General features: G+C 42.9%; 1 protein-coding gene across 2 annotated transcripts in view; it reads right to left on the bottom strand.

Moving 5' to 3' along the window:
- RAB3C (RAB3C, member RAS oncogene family) overlaps window positions 1-20,874 on the bottom strand; it is a 172,961-nt gene that overhangs the window by 111,851 nt on the left and 40,236 nt on the right. The gene's annotated exons all lie outside the window — the stretch shown is intronic.

Here is a 20,874-nt window from a genome sequence, read left to right as displayed (position 1 = left end):
AACATATCTTTTTGCCTGTATCTCTATGTATGATGTAGCTTGTACATATCTCTGAAATGTGATGTGAATGGGGCCCAAATTGGACAATCCCTTTAAAAGTAAATTCAGTATATGGTTCAACATTCTAGTGTTACTGTAGCTTATAAAGTGTCTTCTCTGGTCCTAACATTAAAGGGGTATTCCGGGCAAAAACATTTAATCCCCTATCCAAAGGATAGGGGATAAGATGCCTGATCACGGGGGGCCCGCCGCTGGGACCCCCCGCGATCTAACTGCAGCACCCGCATTCTATGCGGGAGCTGCGTCTCCAGTTTTGGAAACATCATGCCCCCTCCCATAGACATGAATGGAGGGGGCGTGGCGTGACGTCATGTCGCCAGTCCCGGAAACCCGGAGGTTTCCAAAGCTGTAGACGCAGCTCCCGCATAGAATGCAGGTGCTGCAGCGAGATCGCGGGGGGTCCCAGCAGCGGCCCTCTGCGATCAGACATCTTCTTATCCCCTATACATTGGATAGGGGATAAAATGTTTTTTCCTGGAATACCCCTTAAAGTACTATGTATCTTGCTAAATAAAGTGCTGCAATAACATGCACCAGGTCATAGTCTTGCCCTCACCTACTAAAGTAGGAGAGAATGTTCTGGCTGCTTCATTCATGGAGCACCTTCCAAAGGCACCATACAATTCTGCACAACTTGTTCTGGGTATGAACACTAGGACATACATTCTGAGAACTCCATCCAGTGCAAACTTTATGATGATGATGGTGGGGGGGGGGGGGGGGGGTGCATATCAGTAATTTGTAACTCCTCTTGTTTAATTTTAACAAAATCCACATCCAAAAATAGTAAATCCCTTTTAGAAAGTCCCCCCACTCAATTTTTTTTACCCATTTTATGATCAGATTTACAAAGATTATCTATCTTCTAAAATAGTTTGTGTGGCGTCCTTTCTTGTCCTCCAAATTTGAACATGGAGAAAAGATGTCATTCTAGCCTGACGTATTATAAATTCATGATAATTGTGATTTTTCAGCACCCACAAAGCAAGTTTGCTCTACTTTAAAGGGGTACTCCGCTGCTCAGCGTTTGGAACAAACTGTTCCGAACGTTGAAGCAGGCGCTGGGAACTCGTGATGCCATAGCCCCGCCCCTCATTATTTCCCACCCCGCCCCCTTAATGCAAGTCTATGGGAGGGGGCGTGACACCCCTCCCATAGACTTGCATTGAGGGGGCGGGGTTTGACATCATGAGGGGGGCTATGACGTCACAAGCTCCCGGTGTCGGCTCCAGCGTTCGGAACAATTTGTTCCAAACGCTGAGCAGCGGAGTACCCCTTTAATGGCTTATTGCAATGACCTTCATGTTACATTTATATTTGGGTGAAAATTTACCGTATACATGTTTTCCATAGTTCTCAAAACTAAGAGTGGCCTTCATCTGCAAGCTGACATATTTTTCTGGTTATTCTTAACATTTATTTATTATTATCTTTTTATTATTAACATCAATGACTCACTTGCAGTTTATTTTATTTTTTTAATCTAATCAGGCTACTGAAGAATGTGACATTACGTCGTGAAACGCGTCTAGCCTTGTTTCATATTTATCAGCCATCTCTATCTCAATCCTGTTTAATACCTTTATCAGCCGATACCGCCTAGACAGCGCTGTAGGACCTGGACTAGTGGACCACTGTGAATTAGCGCGCTATTCACACGCCACGAGGACGCTGGGCAGCCGCTGCAGATTTCTCTACAGACCGGCCACTGAGCTGTGCAAAGCACGATACTCCTGCTTGTCTGCATATCTATGCTAAGATCTATAACCCAGCGCTCTACATCAACGCAATCAGGATTATTACATCTTTCCAACTACGGCACGAAAAGTACCTCCCTACCCATGCCAGGGTGGTGATTGATTCGGTCCATGCGGGCACTGGGCTCCCACAGTCCCCGGAGCCTGCAACTCTGGAGACATTCAGCTGCCGATCATCACGGTGAATACAACCATAAGGTACTGTGCCTGATTTCATATAAGCAACTGTAACTATATTTTGCTACTAATACTGCTATTCTACAAACACCTGTTGTGGGACACAAGTGGATAACAGTGAGCAATTACATTATATCTTCTGAATGAAATATTGAAACATTTGCTACAGTTTAAGGTGACTGTGTTTCACATAGGAGTATCACTGGAGTACACAGACTCTCCGATCGCTGGACAATATATTCAATACTGTTGCTGTTTATACTAATTTATTTTATAAGATTTTTTTCGGCTATAAAGGACTATTTAAAATTTTTAAATTTTAATATTTTGAGATAGTTGGCACTTCTTAAATCATTACATTTGAATATTTAGATCGCATGCCTGAGCAAGGGCCCTGCCCAGGCATTAATTATTATTTTATTATTTAATAAATGCATATGATTGTTTAAAATTATCATCTTTTGCAGGCATTCTTACTATTCACATATTTTTTGATATTTTTTGATGTTTAATAACTATTAATATTTTCATTACCCCTAATTTTTCTGATTATTACTCTGCACTTAGCCACTCTTCTTTGATATTGGGAACCTTCATACTCACCTTTATTTTTCATTTTTTATTTCACTCACATATTACTGTACATTTTCAACTCTAAATCACTATCACTATTATCCCTTGTGCTTTTCTCTTTCTTTTTTATTTTTTCCTTTTCTTTCTTTTTTTCACTACTTTTTGAGGACTGGTTATATAATTATTTTTGATTATATATTTCCTCCTCTTGATTACTGGGTCTTTTGGGGTTTTTCAGACCTACCAGTTAACCTCGGGTAGATGGTTGATTGAGCTGCACTGTCTCTTTGTCATTTTTTGCATTTTATGATCAGATTTACAAAGATTATCTATCTTCTAAAATAGTTTGTGTGGCGTCCTTTCTTGTCTTTGAACATGGAGAAAAGATGTAATTCTAGCCTGACGCATTATAAATTCATGATAATTGTGATTTTTCAGCACCCACAAAGCAAGTTTGCTCCACTTTAAAGGGGTACTCCGCTGCTCAGCGTTTGGAACAAACTGTTCTGAACGTTGAAGCAGGCGCTGGGAACTCGTGATGCCATAGCCCCGCCCCTCATGATTTCACACCCCGCTCCCTTAATGCAAGTCTATGGGAGGGGGCGTGACACCCCTCCCATAGACTTGCATTGAGGGGGCGGGGTTTGACATCATGAGGGGGGGCTATGACGTCACAAGCTCCCGGTGTCGGCTCCAGCGTTCGGAACAGTTTGTTCCAAAGGCTGAGCAGCGGAGTACCCCTTTAATAGCTTATTGCAATGACCTTCATGTTACATTTATATTTGGGTGAAAATTTACCGTATACATGTTTTCTATAGTTCTCAAAACTAAGAGTGGCCTTCATCTGCAAGCTGACATCTTTTTCTGGTTATTCTTAACAATTATTTATTTTTATCTTTTTATTATTAACAACAATGCCCCACTTGCAGTACAGATAATCAGTGGTGACATAGCAAAAAATAAAATGGGCCCCAACTTTAGTGCAGGGTTTTGTCTGGGGTTTGTTTCCCACTTCATGCAAACTGCCCACCCCAATAAGGGGAGACCTGGACAGGATTTAGTAGTAAAGAGGGCAGCATAAACCAGTGGTCTTATAGCAGCTCAATGATACAGAAAATACCGTACAAACATTCTACAATCATTTTTGTTGATAAATGTATAAAGATTACACAATGTATCAGGAGGTGAGGGGACTGCATTTCCTAGTGAAGAACTGACAAAGTATTTACCAGGGGATTTTCCAACATTTTGTTTCTGAAGTGAATTAAGGATAAGCGGCTTAGTTTCTGCAGATGAGGATTCATCACAGTTTGGAGCCAACGAAAACAAAGTATTACAGATAGCCAGCTCCAGTGTGTTAGCCTCGCTTCACCAACCTGGAGACCACGCTTGTTCCTAAGTGACATTGCCATATGGATTCTGTTCTATACTTACTAAATGCTTGCGTCTCTTATAGCGTTTTATATTGGAAAGAAGTACAGTGTTAAAGGGGTATTCCAGGATTTTTTTTTATTTGACTATGCTACAGGGGCTGTAAAGTTAGTGTTGCTCATAATATAGTGTCTGTACCTGTGTGTGATGGTTTTCTCACAATTCTTAAGTGATTTTCACCCCAATATTTATTTTTAGCAGCATACAAAATGACTGTTGTCTCAGATTTTTCCCAGGTTGCAATGCAGCAGAGACCTGATTCATTGGTCAGCTGATGACAGGGAGCCTGTCTGCTTCAATGGGTGGAGGGATCAATCTGCAACTAATGCAACAGCTGTAGGCACCCTGATTGAAAACCACAGGTCTTTTGAATGGATGCAGATTATTTATGTTACAATGGGTGGGGTGGCTGATGTGTGGGAGGGAGGACAATTGAATTTGTAGGGAAAAAGGAAATACCAGTTCACAAAAAGCTAGCCACAGTGTTATGGTAATCTCACAACATAGCCATTTAGCCCCAAGGCAAGTGCAGATCCTTCCTAAGCATGACCATTACTGTCTGCCACGTACGTACTAAAATCACCTTATGGTGGATAACCCCTTTAAAGCCTGAAAGAAAAACTCAATCATACAAAGACATTAGCTATAGCATCACAATCCACCACCAGGCTGGTACAAAACACCAGTACTACATTTATGTGTTCAGAGTACAAAGTACTTCAAACTTTTGAATTTTCTGTTACCCAAGAAAATTCCTTCTTTGGGGTGCCCCACCATTACTCCATCCGCAGGAATAAAATATTTCAATAAAATATTCAATATTCATATTTTTTTTTTTATTCTGGAGATTTGTCATGCAACTTACCAAAATACAATATTACAGTTTTTGTTGGCAGTCACTAGAATGCAATCATAGCCTGAGTTCTGTTTTCTTATTATTCAGCTTTGTTGTATAGACTAGGACATGTAGAGCAGGGTCACCCTGTTAACATTACAAGACTAAGGTTTAATAACAGAGGTATTTTGCTGCTGAGCTAAGCAAGCCTTTCAAAAGTTTGGTTTGCCTGGCTCGCAGAATTTTTTGACAAAGCTTGGTTTGAAGAAAACAATGGCCGGCATTTATCATTGTAGGTGTAAGTGAAGCATTTTTCTACACCTTTTTTTGTGAGCTGGTAATGTATAGGAGCACCACATTTATTAAATGGTCACAGAGCATTTGATAAATTTTGTGCAGGTCACATTTTCTGACATTTCTCTCTTCATATACACCAAAAAGCTAAGCTAAGTCTGGGCTGGTGTAGTTTCAGGGACTTTTCAGTGTCTTTGCACCTTTTTTCCCCTTTTCACAAAAATGTGCAGTTCATAAAACCCTTCCAAATCATGTGTATTGCCAAAATCAGTGGATTACAACTCAAAATCAGCAGAAATGTGTAAACCAAAAGGCGCAAAAAAAGCGCAAATAAACGCTGCTTGCGCCTTTTTTTGTGCCTTCTCTAGACACAAAAAACAGTCTAAAGACAATGATAAATGTTGGCCAATTTCTCTGTGAACCAGCAATGCAAAAGCCTCAATACACATGAATAACACTGCATAAGAGCTCTAAAGCCTTGTATAATACTGCAAGATCAGCCAGGAATGTATTCAAGTCGTTGTTTTAGGCCTGAATTAATGTCTAAGTTACATCAATATGCGGTAACCTATGCTAACTAACAGCTTGTTTAAAAACACACTGCCCACTGCTCAATGCTTTGCTTTAATAATTATTTTTTTGTATCTGTGAAGGGTTTCTGGAATCGGTAGTTCCCGTGCACTGTTCTGTCTCAGATTTGTCTCTCCAAGGTGGTGGCCGCAATGCAGTGCATAGGGTTTTATCAGCCACTTAACCAACCAACAATGCATTTTTCTTTTACATCTAATTTAGAAAATATTTAAATAAATGCATAAGTTATTGGCCAAGGTTTATCCATCTGTTGGAGACAAAAACTAGTGTAATTTGCCCATGGCAATAAGTTACAGCTCAAATTATATATTTTACCAGAGCTTGTTGAGATATGAAAGCCGAGCTGTGATAGGTTGCTATGGGCTACTTACAACACTTTTAGTCTCCATCAGCTTGATAAATCTGGGCCAGTTTCACTAAAGATGACCAGTGCTCCTGCGGTCTTTTTTTTTTTTGATTTTCATATGTTCCGAGGAACAAAGTGATTGCACAGATTTAACGTAATGTAATAATTGCTTATTGAATCTCATTCGTTGAGTAACAGCAGATGGCTTTACTTATTGTGGTAGATTAGCTCTGTAGGGCCAGGCAAAAAACTGCACATAGCAGTCAAAGACTGGAACACGGAAGTGAAGTTTAAACAGGGATTCTCCTGTTTTTATTTTTCAGCAAACAAAAGTACAGCCTTCACACCCCTACTTAATTTCGGCTTTTTCAAACATTAACTATACAATAACCTTCCCTGTTTATACTGGTGGCTTACTACGAGCCACCAAATAAAATGTCTTACTCACACATGACAAAATGTCCCTTTTTTGAGTCTGCAGACATCAGGACTCAAAATTCCATCAGAGAATCAGGTTCCTCACAGCCTCAGCCTGCAGACTAAGCTACACCTTGTTTTAAAGCCCAGGAATGAGCTGTCTTCAGCACCTGTGCTAATTTTGGACCACAAAGACAACTTGGACTGGCAGGGAAGGGAATGAAATGCCCCACTACCAAACTGTCTTTTCTTTAATAAAGATTTAGGCCTATAAACAGACTTTACTAAAGTCCTCAGCAGCTATGGTCTGCTAGGGATTCAACTATTCCTAGGTTTATAAAATCTCATCCAGCTGCAAGCACAATTTTTTTCTCTGCTAAATTCCTGTAAAATACAAGATCACGACAAGTGAATGGGCTCCGTCGGGACCGGCAGTAGCCGTTTCCACCCAACCCGTTTCAGGGTCCCTTTGGCATTAGATGTAGTAAAAAGCAGAGGATTATTTTATGTGCATCTCTTGCACTATATAAGTACTAAGTAGCTATGTATAATTTTGCAGCTTTAGTACTACTACATGTATTGAAAAAGATTCATGGAGAATTTGTTATGGCACCATATAATACCAAACAAGTAGTTACTCAAACATGGCATATTCCTTACATTTAACATTCTGAAGGTGATGGTTAGTGCAGAATGTGTAATGGAGGATGGGAATTCTCAACAGTCTACTGTTCTCCAGCTGCTTTCGATTGACCATTAACACATACAGAAAACGTAACTAAGTTATCTAAGGCTAATTAGACAAGCCATAAATATTCACAGAAATAGATGTAAGTTCTGAGACTTGGACAGACATTTTGTGGACTTCCTTATGTATTCCAGTGAAACACAGTCACAGTGGTTACAGCCTCATTCCAGCCTGAGAGGGCAAAAGGGACAACGTCTTTAATGCCAACACCCTAATAATGTTTATGATTTTGGTACTATAATTTAAGCACAATATAAACCTTATTGGACCATTTATTGCCGTCATTATGCATGGCTTTGGCATAGTTTACCTTGTCTTCTCCTTTTGCTCTTTATTCTGATATCCCTGTGAATACATACGGTTCCAGATTCCATAATTATACTGTTTGCTTTTCCCGAGTGCAGTAAATGTTGTTAAATATGAATGAAGCTTCCTCTGACTCACACGCACATCAGTTTTACTAAAAGTCTAATGGGAACCACCATCAGATGTTTTTGTGAACTCCAGGAAATCCTCCTTGTGAGACATGCCATAAATGAGATGCAGATAAGATTAATGGGATTAATAATGTTTGCATCTCACATCCTGAATTCTTCTATCCATACTTATATACTTTATCCATATAGTTTTCATTATAGGCTATTCCAGTTATGTACAGTAATGTATATATAAAATATAGGTCATCATGTATGTTTAGACTATACAACTGACACACATAGGTCTACAGAAGAGCTGTAGGCACAATAGTAGGATATCATTTTCTATTTAAAGGGAACCTGTCATCGTATTTTACAATATATAACGTGTGACATCGCAAGACATTTCTGCCGGTAGCAATGGTGAGGGTATTTTCAAAGGTGCCCCCCGCCGGCCCATAAGTAGTCCCCTGGGCAGGGAGCCATTCTTTGCTCGTTCCATCTGCTCGGGCTGTAGTCACGCGACCTTAGCAGTGTCACTGTTCTCTGTCTGCTTAGGGAGCAAAGTGATGACATTGGTTGTCAACCAAGCTGAGGTGGCGTGATTACATCAAAAGCAGACAGGGGGGATATGAAAAAGATGGCTCCGCCCAGGGAACTACTTACGTGCTGATGGGTGCCAGTAGAAAAGTCTTCCAGGCAATGTGAGGAAGATGATTTTACAATATATAATGTGTTGCCATATGGTAAAATCTGATGGCAGCAGGTTCCCTTTAAGATGAAGTAGAAGAATTAACAAAATTGGCTGAATAAGTGTAAATAACTATTAATAAATAGCTTTATGATTAGACTCTGTTCAAACTGCACTATTACTGTTATTTGATGTACACACTGGGAAAAGTACTGAAGCATACTACTGATGCTACTACTACATGATAGGCTCTAATGCAGTGTTTCCCAACCAGTGTGCCAAAGACTGTCCGCAGAGGAACAACTTGTAGCTTCAGGGCCCCAATGCAAAAATATGTTACAGAGCCCTTGTCTTTTGTGCCTCTTTTATAATACTGGTGTTTTCTTATGGGGCAGAGGTGCCTTTGGGTCACCTTAGGCACCAGGGTCCAGGTGTGACTGCGACCTCTCCAACCCCTATAGTTACACTCCTGGTTATGCGGGCATGCTTGGAGTTATCACCCTGGAAATACATCTGCCTCTGTACTGCAAGGAATGAAGTGGAAATACCCTGGGTGTCCTGGCGCAAACAGCAGCTCACTTTCTTCTTTTCCAGTCTATTTTCGGAGTGAGAGAAACGCACATGAAATAGACTGGATAAGAAGAAAGTGAGCTGCGACTTGCGCCAGCACAACCAGGTTTTTTCCATTTCATTCCTTGCATTTTGTTTTTCCGGTCAAAGAGAATCTGAGACCAGCGTCCGAAGGCCTGCACCACTGCCACACCAATAATGCCCTATAAGCTGTGGTGTCTTCTCTATATAATGAGAACAGGCAAGCGGTTACCCGTAAGGGATTTCTCTGCTCTTCTTTCCTCTTTGGTGTTACAGAAAATATTGCAATATGAAGTGCTCTGCTGTGCTTTTTTGTATAGACCCATCTTCACCTGTTCTGAATCTGAGTTGGAATCTGAAGGCAATTTGAGCCAATTGGACCCAAAATGACTTTCAGGGGGCTCGCTCACCTCTAATTGCTAATAGATTATTGGTTCAAAATAAAAATGTTGAATAGTAACAAGGCTGGCGATTAGAGAGTTAATCTTTTTTACATTACCTCCTCTAGACCTAATGATAATTTAGCCCAAGTATTCCGCTTGCATGGATCGATGCGGCTTCTTCCATCCTCGCACACTGACACAAATATTAGAGAGGAACGAGTACAGTAAATAAACAATTATTTCCCTGTATTGCTCTTCCCCAAGAGATAACAGGTTGCTAGGCAACAGCTTAGCAACCCTTTACAAAGATCACACTATAAAACAGAGAAATCGCCAATTCTACAGTCTATTCCATGAAAGCCTTGTTACTCAAAACATATCTATCACATTTAAATTCCCTGTGATCTACAGAAAAGTAAGGTCCCTGGGCTCAATACAAGTGTGGAGATAAAGATTACTGCATGGAGTGTCCTGGGACATAGAAGAAACAATAGTTAGCATGCAATGTGTGTTAGGTGCTGTTTACATATTATTTGGGGTCTACATTGCTGGTATATTCCATGATACAGGTAAAAAAGTATGCTGACATGGCTCACCAGCTGCAGTATTTTTTCTGAAACTTTAAGGCATTGTCTATCTTGCTATTGAGCCCTGCAAAAAATTATAGGGGAGATTTATCCAATCCTGTCCAGAGGAAAAGTTGCTGAGCTGCCCATAGCAACCAATCAGATCGCTTCTTTCATTTTTGAAAATGCCTGTAAAAAATGAAAGAAGCGATCTGATTGGTTGCAATGGGCAACTCAGAAACTTTTCATCTGGACAGGTTTTGATAAGTCTCCTTTTCCCCATTTGTTTAGAAAAAAAAAAACAAATGTATTCTTGACACATCCGATGATGATCCATTGGCAGGTTATCTGTCTAAAATTCCCAGAGACTTTGGACCCTAAGGCTAGGTTCACACTGGTCTGCCACCAGACCATCATTAAATGTACGCCGTATTGACATTGCCATTGGTGTTCTGCAGTTTAGATTGGCAAACCATTTTTGCCAATATTCCAAAAAACGACATGGACCAAAAACAAGATGTTAATAAAGACTTAGCAATGTGAAGCTTTGAACAGTTTGACAGACCTTTATGATATCTCCTAATTGGTGGCCCAGCTTTAAGCTAAGGTCAAGACCGACACAGAGACACAAATCATGAGCTGATAGACTAAAAACCAGTGGGAATCATCTATGTAATCAACCCAGAGCTAACAGGAACCACTTTTATTTGTTTTAGCTTTGGTCTACTATGTACTGATCCCTGTAACTTTTTTTTTTTTTTTTGCTATGTAAAGAACTTTGTAAGGGTTCATTTTTGCCCTGTGATCTGTTGTTTTTATTGGTACCATTTGAGGGGAGATGGGACTTTTTAAAAAGTCATTATTTCATTATTAGATTATATTTCGTATTGCAGTGCACTGTCATTTTGGCAATCAGCTAATAATAGTAGATCTTACATGGTAGCCGTGTAGGCCTTCAGAAGGAATCTGGCTGCCATGTAACCAGTCATCACCCTGTGATTGTGCTGCTGGGGCATTAATGGGAACTCTATCAGAGACGGCATCTGTCAAAAACTTACTAGAAGCAGTGTTGTTATAGACATATGGGGGGGGGGGGGATTTATAAAAGTTTTCTATTTCCCGAGTCTATTGTGCGCCTTATTTATCAAAAGTCGCACGGCTCTTCATATATTCTGCGCACAGACTTTGGGATCTACAGTTTAGACTGTATTTAAACCTGCTTCAGCATGGTCTGATATTTCAGCATACTTTCTGCCGATGCGACTTTTCGGCTGAAAAGTCACTATTGATAAATTCAGCACCAATGCATTTTCTGTCTAAAATAGACTAGAATGCATCATGTGCTAAAAATCCTCTAAAGCAAAAGTCTGGAGACTGCAACTTTTTGAAAGGCAATTAAAGATGGGAAAAACCAGTCTAATTCCTTTGATAAATACCCCCCATAGACAGTTAAATTGACCTGCATCAGAATAATCTCACTGTTGGTGGGTATCAGCTGCAGAAAGCAACTGGCATCCATCATGAAGGGATCCGGCTCAATTTCTAAGTGCACTCCATACCTCTCCAACCTGACAAATAATATCCATGTGCATCATATGTCTCGTAGGTGGTCAACAGCCTTGAAATATGACTAGTTTTTAACAACCAAACCAGAATTGTCTTATAAACAAAGACTGCCCTTCTGTAGACATCTGATTCAGTCCCTGATCCCTCATCAGTACAGACAAAGTCAAATAAAAACATTTTTTGTAGGAAAGCTAATTTGCATACCTTTTTTTCCCCAGAGAGCATTGTCTGGCCTGTAAGACCGCCTACACCAGCTTGGTGGTTTCCTCAAAAACAAGCACATAGACCCTGATTTACTAAGAGTGTTGTGTAGTTTTCTTTGTGGGTTTTAATTCCCTACAATTTTTTCCACGACATTTCCATACATTTTGCACTTTTCCTTATGATTTGCTTTTTTTTACACACGCTCTGATCTGTTGGGTTTCCTTCAGCAAATCCACCACATTTTTTGTGGAAACCTTAGTAAATATCTTTTTTTGTGTGAAAATGTCGGGAACACGCTCCCTTTTCTGTAGGCACACCCCTTTCCCAGAAGGCCATGCCCCTTTTGGGGTTTTCTCAGTAAAATGGAGAGTTGGTCATTTTTTTTTTTTTTTCAATTCTAGTGCAAATTCTGGCACAGACAGACAGAATCTGGTGCTAAACCTGACAAAACATGTCGGGTTTACAATAGTAATTTAGGGCCATTGAATCAGTTTAATACGTAACCACAGAATAATAAGTCACCACAATGTATGTGCTAGTGAAAAGTCTGTGTTGTCAGGGCTGACTGTAGTGCCAGAGCCAGTTATATGATCCTGAATCAGGAGCACAGAACCAATTATATGGCATGTATCCAAGTCATTTCATGTTAGTACTGTATTAATACTAAATACCAGGTGTCATTACGGCACAAAATTGTTGGCTTTCCAAAACTAGGGGACTCTAAAAACTACTGATTACAAATATTTTTGGCTTCCAAAAGCTGCACATTTCAGAAAGTATGGACCCACACAGAAAAGTAACTATAGGGAACATAGTAGCTGCAGTCATACTTGGGATATGACACCAATGGGGGCACAACAGTATATCTATCACAGTACACTAGTATTTCACATGGCACATGATAGTTGTGGTCCTCTATTATTGCTTTTGCACTGGGGTCAATTAAACCATTTGGGGGGGGGAGGGGGAGGTCTGAGGATGGCACAAGGCACTCTTTGATAGATAGACATTGATTTAAAGCTATTCTTTACATTAACTAGAATTCCTTTAATTGGGAAGAGGGCTAAATAGACGCCAAAGGTTGAGAGAGACACATTTTATCTTCTAGCAGCCTGCTGAGACAGCTTAGCTTTAAACTTTTACAATCCTCTCCCTTTTTGATGACTATGTCCCATTTTCTATAAATACATCCCAGCAGGCTCACAAATGTCAGCTAATAGCCGGCTACCTTTCCATCACTCCTCACTTCCACCTTCATATACCTCAAATATCCTATTGATTGAAACAATGAGTCATTTGTGTATGAGAGAGACGCTCCCTCCGCCTGACCTCTGTATATAACCACCATCAATCTCTTTATATTCCCTTGTATCCAGATTTATTAAGTAGATTGTTTGTCACTGTGTAATTGAATCTTCCTCTTACAACAAGCCTGGAAACTGTCCCGGACACTTTACTGTGATTGTACTTCTAGAGCCTGCGCTGACCCAGTACAGACTGTAACAAGGAGCTTATTTTTTTCTGTAAGGTTCTTTTACATAATTTCATGATCATTTTATAGTTCACCTCCAGTCACTAAATGACTCAAAAGATAGTCATAAACTATATCTCATAAAGTGGACCTGACAAGCAGAGTAGTCACACAATGACTAGACAGTTGTTCTATGTGGGGGTATAAAAGGTCTTATGGCTTGACTCCCCCGTGTACCGTACTTCTGATAAAAAATAAATTGGGTAACCCAGAGTTACTGCTAAAAGTTAGCAGCCATACAGGGGGATAGCCTGAGGCATCTGATGTGAGATGTCTTCCAGGGCCTCATTCCAACTATCATGAACCATTTACAGTACTTCTGGATTTGGATGAACATGATGCCATCCATCATTACCCACAGTCTGCACAGATACATAGACACAGATAGTCATTAAGGGTCCAACCAGGGAACGCCCTGTGATCTGCCAATCGTCTATGGACCCTTCTAAAAGAGAAAAACAAATTTTGGCCAGGGCAACAAAGTGATTCTGGCCACAACATGGGTCGCTTGACCAAAGATCATGCTGCCCTATGTGGATCATGCTGCGTTACAGCTAAGCAAAGTAAATGGGGTCACATAGTGACACACAAATGACAAAAAAACATCAATGCGAGATTGATGCAGTACAACATCAATGAGCTTAGCGGTGATGCAGTACAATCAATGCATTGAGACATGATGATTTTTGGTCAAGTGACCCCTGTCGCAAACCAAAATTTCCATGTATCCCTAGCCTTAAAGGGATTGTCTATTAAAGGGGAACTCTGGTACTATCTGCTAGATAGGGGATAAGTGTCTGATCGTGGGGGTTCAGCTGCTGGGAACCCATGCAATCTTTTTCCTGGCACCCTGGCAATCCACATGCATGGAGCAATCTCCACTCCATTCTGCATTACTGTCGACCACAACCTGAAGCTAAAGAGAGAGAGAGAGAGAGAGAGAGAGAGAGAGAGAGAGAGAACAGCTGCTTCTTCTAGATATATTTGGTGGTGGGTGGGGGTCTCGGTACTGATTTACAAATTAAGTTTTTTTGTAAATTACAGTAATGCTTTAAGGGCCATGTTTAAGGACATTCTTTTTTTAATGCTAAAATCCCAAAAAGTTTTTTTTTTTCCTTGTGTGAGTGACTAGGAAGCAGCATTTTTAAGTGGTTAGGTAACATATGTAAGCTCATTGCAGTTGAAGCAAATAAAAGCCCTAATGTTCAATCTGTACAGGTTGAGTCTTCATGGCAGCCCCCCATGGCTTCTCCCCAAACCATTGGCTTTGAATGACCAATCTCTCTCTGTACCCAAATAGACAGTGAATGACTAATAGCTGCCAGAAAGGGAAAGAACCGCCGGGGACCACCCCAATGAGTCCCATTTCTCATTGCAATGGTCCCCAGCGGTTCTACCTTACTCTATCATACACCATTGTAGTAAGGGAGCCTGTTAGTATTGCTTTACCGATAATACTGATGAAAGGTTCCCTTTAAGTCTATGTGCACACACAGTTAATAAAAAATGAATAAATAAAAATGTCTGTTTCTACGCCAAAAAAATATCTGAAACTTCTTTCTCTTGGAGCATTTTTTTTTAGACTTTTTTGCATCTAGGCCATTTTTCAAGCCTTTTAAATATATTTTAGAAATGTTTCAGACTTTTTGGGCTACAACAAAAGCGATAAGGAACAGACTTGGATAGGAACAGATATTGTACCACTGAATTCAATACTTAAAAAAGTGGCCATTTTTGGGTGGCTGTTTACATCTCAAAAATTACCAAAAACAAACTGTGCGCACATAGCTTATGGCTGAATTCATACACTGCAGATTCGTGACAGTAGCCTGCTGTGTGATGAAACGCGTGTAGATTTTGTAGCACAGTTCTACTGAAGTATGTCCACTCCAGTTAAGCTTGCTTTCACATGTGCATGTGACATTTTAATGGGGTATTCCAGTAAAAAACATTTTTTTTTATATATCAACTGGTTCCAGAAAGTTAAACAGATTTGTAAATTACTTATATTAGAAAAGCATAATCCTTCCAGTACTTATCAGCTGCTGAAGTTGAGTTGTTATTTTATGTCTGACCACAGTGCTCTCTGCTGACATCTCTGTCCGTCTCAGGAACTGTCCTGAGTAGGTGAAAATCTCCATAGCAAACCTCTTCTGCTCCGGACAGTTCCTGACGTGGACTGAGGTGTCAGCAGAGAGCACTGTTGTCAGACAGAAAAGAACAACTCAACTTCAGCAGCTGATAAGCACTGGAAGGATTAAGATTTCTTAATAGAAATCATTTACAAATCTGTTTAACTTTCTGGAGCCAGTTGATATGAAAAAAAAAACAATGTTTTTTTTTCTTTTCTTTTTTTTACTGGAATAGCCCTTTTAAGGCTGATTTTTATTATGCAGTTTTTTTGGAAGTATAATCCTTATTCTATATACTTTTCCTCCCCTTACAATCATTGATAAAAACTGCATAAAACTGTCACGTAAAAAAAAACACCTTAATAATTAAACAAAATATGAAATATATAGGAATTCTATCAGTCAGAAATAAGTCTTTCAATACCATTGATTCTCCATATTCTGAATAAAATAATGAAATCGATAAAAGCATAAGAGCAGAGCTTCCCAACCAGTGTAACTTCGGTTGTTGCAAAACTACAACTCCCAGCATGCCGGGACAGCCTTCGGCTTGCCGGGCATGCTGGGAGTTGTAGTTTTACAACAGCTGTAGACACACTGGTTGGGAAACACTGGACTAGAGTGAAAAAGAGAAGAAAGGTAACTGCAATAACTAAATGGGGAAATGTTTTAAAATCATTGCATATTCCTCTATTATTCCTCCTGGAAATGTTGACAATTGAGGGGTTTGTGAATAGTGTGTGTCCCTACATGGTCTGAGACAGATTGTGTCACAGGATAATGGTCCCCCTCCCCCAACCCGTCAATGAATTCCTCCATTTCTAGGAGAAATAATGTAGAAATGTGATCATTTATTAAAACACGGCCAGGAAAGATATCGGTCCTCTTTAAACATTAATATACCTAATGGGCAGCCACATAGCCCTTCTGAGCCACGTTTGTGTGCACACAGATGTTACGCCTAGCGCTCCGGGTCCCCGCTCCTCCCCGGAGCGCGTACGGCGTCTCTCTCTCCGCAGCGCCCCGGTCGGTCCCGCTGACCGGGAGCGCTGCACTGTCATGGCCGTCGGGGATGCGATTCGCACTGCGGGACGCGCCCGCTCGCGAATCGCATCCCAGGTCACTTACCCGTTCCCGTCCCCTGCTGTCATGTGCTGGCGCGCGCGGCTCCGCTCTCTAGGGCGCGCGCGCGCCAGCTCCCTGAGACTTAAAGGGCCAGTGCACCAATGATTGGTGCCTGGCCCAATTAGCTAATTGGCTTCCACCTGGTCCCTGACTATATCTGACCTCCTCCCATGCACTCCCTTGCCGGATCTTGTTGCCCTTGTGCCTAGTGAAAGCGTTTTGTGTGTCCAAAGCCTGTGTACCAGAACTTCTGCTACCCATCCTGACTACGAACCTTGCTGCCTGCCCCGACCTTCTGCTACGTCCGACCTTGCTTCTGTCTACTCCCTTGTACCGCGCCTATCTTTAGCAGCCAGAGAGGTTGAGCCGTTGCTAGTGGATACGACCTGGTCACTACCGCCGCAGCAAGACCATCCCGCTTTGCGGCGGGCTCTGGTGAAAACCTGTAGTGACTTAGAACCGGTCCACTAGCACGGTCCACGCCAATCCCTCTCTGGCACAGAGGATCCACCTCCTGCCAGCCGGCATCGGGACAGTAGATCCGGCCATGGATCCCGCTGAAGTTCCTCTGCCTTATATCTCTGATATCACCACGGTGGTCGCCCAGCAATCCCGACAGATCGCCCATCTAACCCACCAGCTGTCGGAAGTGTCCACCATTGTGCAGCAACTTCAGTCGCAACTTCTGCAGCAATCATCTCCTCCGCCAGCTCCTGCACCCCTTCCGCAGCGAGTGGCCACTCCTAGCCTCCACCTGTCCTTGCCGGACAAATTTAATGGGGACTCTAAGTTTTGCCGTGGCTTTCTTTCGCAATGTTCCCTGCACTTGGAGATGATGTCGGACCAGTTTCCTACTGAAAGGTCTAAGGTGGCTTTCGTAGTCAGCCTTCTGTCTGGAAAAGCCCTGTCATGGGCCACACCGCTCTGGGACCGCAATGACCCCGTCACTGCCTCTGTACACTCCTTCTTCTCGGAAATTCGAAGTGTCTTTGAGGAACCTGCCCGAGCCTCTTCTGCTGAGACTGCCCTGCTGAACCTGGTCCAGGTTAATTCTTCCGTTGGCGAGTACGCCATACAATTCCGTACTCTTGCTTCTGAACTTTCCTGGAATAATGAGGCCCTCTGCGCGACCTTTAAAAAAGGCCTATCCAGCAACATTAAAGATGTTCTGGCCGCACGAGATACTCCTGCTAATCTGCATGAACTCATTCATCTAGCCACTCGCATTGACATGCGTTTTTCTGAGAGGCATCAAGAGCTCCGCCAGGAAAAAGACTTAGATCTCTGGACACCTCTCCCACAGTCTCCATTGCAATCTGCGCCTAGGCCTCCCGCCGAGGAGGCCATGCAAGTGGATCGGTCTCGCCTGACCCTGGAAGAGAGGAATCGCCGTAAGGAAGAGAATCTTTGTCTGTACTGTGCCAGTACCGAACATTTTTTGGTGGATTGCCCTATCCGTCCTCCACGTCTGGGTAACGCACGCTCGCACCCAGCTCTCGTGGGTGTGGCGTCTCTTGATGCTAAGTCGGCTTCTCCACGTCTCACGGTGCCTGTACGGATTTCTTCTTCAGCCAGCTCTTCCCTCTCAGCCGTGGCCTGCCTGGACTCTGGTGCCTCTGGGAATTTTATTCGGGAGTCCTTGGTGAATAAATTCCGCATCCCGGTGACCCGTCTTGTCAAGCCACTCCACATTTCCGCGGTCAACGGAGCCAGGTTGGATTGCACCGTGCGTTTCCGCACGGAGCCCCTCCTAATGTGCATCGGACCTCATCATGAGAAAATTGAGTTTTTGGTCCTCTCCAATTGCACTTCTGAAATTCTCCTTGGACTACCCTGGCTTCAACACCATTCCCCAACCCTGGATTGGTCCTCAGGGGAGATCAAGAGCTGGGGTACCTCTTGCTTCAAGGACTGCCTTAAACCGGTTCCCAGTACTCCCTGCCGTGACCCTGTGGTTCCTCCTGTATCCGGTCTCCCTAAGGTCGTTATGGACTCTGCCCGCCTTAAGAAGTGCCTCTCCCCCCCTCCCAGTCCCGTCAGTCAAGCCTCGGTGCCTCCTCGTGGCCCTCGTCCTGGTGTCACACTGCCCCGTGCCAGGCCTCGCCCTCTGCCCTCCCTCCCCATTCCCACTCCTGCTGTACTGCCTGCCGTTGAGGAATCCCTCCATCCTTTCCCGGTGTCCTCATCCCAGGGGGGGCAGTTACCGGACAAAGAGAAGGGGAGACCTAAGGGGGGGGGGTACTGTTACGCCTAGCGCTCCGGGTCCCCGCTCCTCCCCGGAGCGCGTACGGCGTCTCTCTCTCCGCAGCGCCCCGGTCGGTCCCGCTGACCGGGAGCGCTGCACTGTCATGGCCGTCGGGGATGCGATTCGCACTGCGGGACGCGCCCGCTCGCGAATCGCATCCCAGGTCACTTACCCGTTCCCGTCCCCTGCTGTCATGTGCTGGCACGCGCGGCTCCGCTCTCTAGGGCGCGCGCGCGCCAGCTCCCTGAGACTTAAAGGGCCAGTGCACCAATGATTGGTGCCTGGCCCAATTAGCTAATTGGCTTCCACCTGGTCCCTGACTATATCTGACCTCCTCCCATGCACTCCCTTGCCGGATCTTGTTGCCCTTGTGCCTAGTGAAAGCATTTTGTGTGTCCAAAGCCTGTGTACCAGAACTTCTGCTATCCACCCTGACTACGAACCTTGCTGCCTGCCCCGACCTTCTGCTACGTCCGACCTTGCTTCTGTCTACTCCCTTGTACCGCGCCTATCTTCAGCAGCCAGAGAGGTTGAGCCGTTGCTAGTGGATACGACCTGGTCACTACCACCGCAGCAAGACCATCCCGCTTTGCGGCGGGCTCTGGTGAAAACCTGTAGTGACTTAGAACCGGTCCACTAGCACGGTCCACGCCAATCCCTCTCTGGCACAGAGGATCCACCTCCTGCCAGCCGGCATCGTGACAACAGATAGCACAAACCCAGACACCACAATGAGCCATGGAATTTATTATGCAGACACTGAAATAGCCTTAATGCCTTTATGTTGCCGTTTCATGAAATGCATCAGTCTAAGTGTTCTCAATGGTAATTGTGATTCTTATCAGCTGTTCGCTTTACGAGACCTGCATTACCTGATGAAATATGGAGAATGCCAGCATCCATTATTTATTGTCGAGTTATGAACAGGACTATTGAATGTTAGCCGTTCAGATGTGTTTTTTGTGTCACTGCCTGGCTTACTAGTCAACCTTCATGTCAATATTATTTATTCATTTATTTTTTTAATTATTTTCCAGCGTACCTTTCATAGTTATTCACTAGGTCATGCAAATGCTTTACATGTCTTTTTATGTGTCTAGCTTCTGTATTTGTCTCACAAATCCCTTTGTTCTGCAGCTCACTCATTCTGCTGACATCCACTGCTCAGGAATGGGTGTGTCCCAGGCAAGCACTGAGCCCGCCCTCACCCATCATGCATTCACTCTCTGTTGTGCTGTGCTGGGTCTCTTCATCCAATCACTGCAGGCTTCGCTGTAACCCTCTCCTCTCTGTTTTTAGACAAGAGTCTGATAGGACAGGAGTGAGCATAAAGTAGTGCTAGTCCCTCCCTTATTTCCTAGACTTTGTCCATGCCTGTGTTTCATCTGGGACAAAGATGATGCTGCAGCCAGACAGATCCTTAAACGGGTTATCCAAACATAAGTTGACTTTAGTACTTAACTGCCATACAGTAATGGACATGCTTTCCAAGGACATCAAGGAGATGTGCATGTGTTGGTGGTAAGTGGCCGTGTCATGAGTCCCCCATAATGCTGTAGGCTTGTTTGAGTGAACTGGCTATTTCCTATTTCTGTGCCCTCCCTCCAATTACAATCCCCAGGATCCCTTGTTACTAAGTGGGAGGTGACTCATCTCCCTCCCACATCTTAGCCGCCCCACCCATTGCCACACAGCTAGGCTCCCTTCCATGCATCCTGTGCTTTAAACAACAATTCCCTACAGCCCTGAGGAGAATGATCTCCCTCCCAACCAACAGTCGGTGCACCCATTAAAGCACTGCCATGTTCTCTTTCAACACCTGACTAGTGAAGCATTGTCTCGGGCCACACTGCAACCCGGAAAAGGGCCAAGATAACACTGATTTTGTATGCTGCTAGAAATGAACATCGAGAATAGATCACATAAGAATTGCGAGATTAGCCATTAAACACAGAGACAGACACTCAATGATGAACTACACTAACTTTAAAGCAACTTAACAACCCTGCAGCATAGTCAAATAAAAAAAAATCCTGGAATACCCCTTTAATCTGGATGGTATGGGGACCCCTAGTGGTCTTTTTTTTTGTGAATGGGATAGAATTTTCTTATGAAGTATATTAGAAATGTTAATGTTTTGCCAAGATCTACAACATATAAAAAGTTTTTGATTCTGACAGTTTCCATTTCAGGTT

This window comes from Hyla sarda, chromosome 1, assembly GCF_029499605.1.
Source record: "Hyla sarda isolate aHylSar1 chromosome 1, aHylSar1.hap1, whole genome shotgun sequence".
In the NCBI taxonomy this organism is placed as follows: Eukaryota; Metazoa; Chordata; class Amphibia; order Anura; family Hylidae; genus Hyla; species Hyla sarda.
This window is presented reverse-complemented; position numbering and strand designations above follow the sequence as displayed.